The sequence below is a fragment of the Pelmatolapia mariae genome, linkage group LG8 (genome assembly GCF_036321145.2).
Source record: "Pelmatolapia mariae isolate MD_Pm_ZW linkage group LG8, Pm_UMD_F_2, whole genome shotgun sequence".
Classification (NCBI taxonomy): Eukaryota; Metazoa; Chordata; class Actinopteri; order Cichliformes; family Cichlidae; genus Pelmatolapia; species Pelmatolapia mariae.
The window spans coordinates 28,912,824-28,917,157 of NC_086234.1; positions in this window are offsets into that span (position 1 = coordinate 28,912,824).

The following is a 4,334-nucleotide window of genomic DNA, read 5'->3' on the forward strand; positions in this document are numbered from 1 at the left end:
CCATGGACAACTTGGAACCAGAAAGGGATGTAAAAAACCAGGAGGCACTTGATTATGGCTCTTGTAGCGTGCAAAGGTCTCACGTTGAGTTTAGTGTTGCATAAGCCGGGCTGGTAGGATATGAAGTGTGGAAAATACATTATTAGATAACAGGGCTTTTATTAGTTAATCTAGAAGCTATTGAATGTGCAGGGCCTTAGAAAAAGTATTCTGCTTGTAACTTGTAGACGTGCCTGCTTAGCTATAGTTAAGTACAAGATGTGCTCCGGATGTGCCCCAGACGGGTACGAAAAGAATAGAGCAACAGGAAACATTTGCAGTCTAAGACGACTGAAATAGTTCTTTAAGACATACAGATAGAGGAAGTGTCTAAAGGTCACTAACTGTAATAGGCATATGATATGATATGATGTGATATGATATGTTATTTGCTTACGCACAAAGAGGCTGAACCTGATATGCAAAAGCAGTGTGATGTGTTTTTTAGTTGAGATCTATGCAGACGGTGACGTTGTGTACTTCTCCCACACGTGTGTTTAATAAATCATTTTTGACTTTACTTGGCTGGTGTATTGGTGGTTTTGTTCTCAACCCCACATCAAAGAATCGGAATAGAAGTTAAACCGGTTGAAAAACAACTGCAACCCAGTCTCCCTGGAGTTCAGTCCCTTGGCTGTAAGGGTAAGGGTTATTGTGATCAGTCCAGATTATAAATGGCTGTTCAGATCTCCCCAACCAATGCCTCCGCTCTTATAGGTCTAGTTAAATTGCTAGGAGTTCCTGTGTCTCGAGAATAAACTGCTTGAAGGTGTCAGGATGGATAAGAATGGGAGCGGTGCTGAAGAGCTCTTTTAATTTTGAAAATGCTTGATGGGCCTCGGGTGACCACTGGAAGGCTTGAGTGGGAGAAGTGAGTTTGCTAAGTGGGAGTGTTATTTGGCTGTAGTTTCTAATGAAGTGGCAATAGAAGTTAGCAAAGCCTAGAAATCTTTGAAGTTGTTTACATGTGGAGGGAGTCGGCGATACTACTATTGCCTTAATTTTGCAGGGGTCTGTCCTTGTTGTATTCGCACCCGGTAATAGGTGTTTCAGAGGTCCAGTTTTGTGAAAACAAAAGTGGAAGAATTTAGAGGCAGACCACATTTGTTTTTAACAGCTATTTCATTAAGCCCCTGAAAGCAAATATAGGGCCTGAGCGTCCTGTCCTTTTTCCCCCCATAAAAAACAAGCCAACAACTAGGGGTGAGGAAGATGGATGAATTAAGCGACCCCACAGTGACTCCTTGAAATATTTTTCCATGGTCATCTTTTCTGGACTGGTGAATTTGCATAACTGGCTGACTGGTTACAGAGCAACCACCTGATGCTCCACAGGTGTGTTGGCGAGTCTCGAGGATCAGAGCCCCTCCCGCCTGCCCCAAAAGGGAATTGACAACAACAACAAAACCCACGCTATCCCAGCTCCTAACAGTGAGATTGGCAGTCAGTAATCCAGGAGATTATGGTGCACAAACTTGGGAAGCCAAGAATATTGGTTGAATACTAATAGAATAAGTTGCACTGACTCATTATGATCTGTCATATTAGAAAGTGATTGGACACACACACACACACACACACAGAAATATTTCCCTCTCACCTCTATGGGCGGTCTATCCTTCAAGTTCGGGTCCCCTACCAGAGGCCTGGGAGCTTGAAGGTCCTGTGCAGTACCTTAGCTATTTCTAGGACTGCGCTCTTCTGGACAGAGACCTCCGATGTTGTTCCTGGGATCTTATGGAGCCACTCGCCTAGTGTGGGAGTCACCGCACCTGGTACTCCAATTACCACTGGAACCACTGTTACTTTCACCCTCCACATCTTCTCCAGCTCTTCTCTGAGCCCTTGGTATTTCTCAAGTTTCTCGTGTTCCTTCTTCCTGATGTTGCTGTCATTCAGAACTGCTACATCTACCACTACGGCTGTCTTCTTCTGTTTGTCTAGCACCACTATATCCGGTTGGTTAGCCACCACCATTTTGTCTGTCTGTATCTGGAAGTCCCACAGGATCTTAGCTCAGTCATTCTCCACCACCCTTGGGGGTGTCTCCCATTTTGACCTCGGGACTTCCAGGCCATATTCGGCACAGATGTTTCTGTATACAATGCCGGCCACTTGGTTATGGTGTTCCATGTATGCCTTGCCTGCTAGCATCTTGTACCCTGCTGTTATGTGCTGGATTGTCCCAGGGGCATTGTTAAATTCTCCCAATTCTTTGGTCTTTGGGCTGAAGGAAGAACAACACTCGGTGTATAAATGCTCAATCAACAATCATTTTATTCCATACAATTCTTATTATCCCATACAAACACTTTTGAGCATTAACCATCCGGAGGGGAGATGTGCATGAAGAGGGTCACAGCAGATCTCAAAATGTCGGACCGTTACTCAAACTCTTATAGCCTCTGGTGGCCCCCACCTAGTCATAAAAGCCTAAACATCCACATACTTTCTATCTCTCAGTGAGCCTGAGTTATGACCTTGGCTCCCTGTTTTTCTGCTTCCAACAAAGGTGGGGGAGAAGCTCTCGTGTAGTATGCTCTGTTCTCTCTACAATCTGAAAAGCAAGGCCCTGATTCCCTGCAAACAGTATTCTCTTTATAACTCAGCAGTATGAAATGTCATAAAACAGTGTAACTCATTCACAGTAAATCAGCAGTATAATGTAATACAAATCAATCTAATAAATCTACTGATTTTCACATTCTTCCAACTCAGGAGTATAATGCAAACTAAAACTACATAATGATTACACAATCTATAATAAGAAATATAATGTGGCCTACAGCAGTATCATGATTCAATCGTTTTGATTAAAGGTATAATGTAACATATGACAGTATAATAATCTCACAGCATCTTTACATAGCCTGCACCTGGGGTCTTGCCTGGTGTGATAGACCCCAGCCTCTATGGATCTTGTGCTCAAAGCTTGTTCCTGTGCTACCATGATTAGTGCCTCTGTGCTGTTTTTCAGTCCAGCTTTGTCCAGCCACTGGTAGGATTTCTGGATGTCAGCCACCTCCTCTATCTGCCGGTGGTACATACCATGCAGGAGCCTGTCCTTCCATGATGAGTCCTCCTCTTCTTTGGTATCTGCTGCCTGAGGTATTTATTGAGCACGCTGTCAGTTGGGGCCATCTTCCTGATGTATTCGTGGATGCTCGTTGCCTCATCCTGGACTGTGGTGGTGACACTCACTAGTCCCCGGCCTCCTTCCTTCTGCTTAGCATACAGCCTCAGGGTGCTGGACTTGGGGTGAAACCCTCCATGCATGGTAAGGAGCTTCCTCGTCTTGATGCCAGTGGCTTCTATCTCCTCCTTTGGCCAGTTAATTAACCCAGCAGAGTACCTGATCACGGGCATGGTGTAGATGTTGATAACCCAGATCTTGTTCTTACCGTTCAGCTGACTCCTCAGGACTTGCCTGACCCTCTGCAGGTACTTCGTGGTTGCAGCTTTCCTAGTGGCCTCTTCATGGTTCCCATTTGCCTGTGGGATCCCCAGGTATTTGTAGCTGTCCTCTATGTCTGCAATGTTGCCTTCTGGTAGTTTGATCCCTTCAGTTCTGACTACTTTCCCTCTCTTTGTCATCATCCGACTACACTTCTCCAGTCCAAACAACATTCTGATGTCATTGCTGTATATCCTGGTGGTGTGGATCAGTGAATTGATGTCTTGTTTACTCTTGGCATACAGCTGTCATCCATGTACAGGAGGTGGCTGACAACTGCTCCATTCTGTAGTCGGTATCCGTAGCCAGTCTTGTCAATGATCTCATTGAGGGTGTATAAAAGGCCCAAAGTTCATAGAATAATTCAATTGATGTTCGTAAGTTTATATAAGTTTATCTGCTGTTCATTTAATATTCAATCTTCTGTCAGTTTGGGCCAGCCCACCGTCTGGTGACATCATCCGGTTAGTAAGGTGGGCAGTTTAATGTCGGATGAGCAGCGTTGGTCCAGTAGGGGTGCACTGATTCCTGTGGGATGTTATGTGTGCGTGAATAATAAGTGAGTATTAACCTGTGTTGCATTTTGCCTTTGTTTGTGTTGATACTGTAGTATGTTTACCATTTAGGAGCTAATGAGTCCATAGTTGGAGCGGTAGGCCACGCATGCAACACATGAGTTCACCCTCCTTTCATATGCTAATTTATGTTGTTAGCTTATCCTCGTTTAGCTTTGTTGATGCATGTACGGTCTCTCATATGTCCATAACGTCATTCCTGTGCTATCAGACCTTCTCTGTATGTTGTATGTGGTGCTTGTGATTGTTTACTTTAAAATACGGAG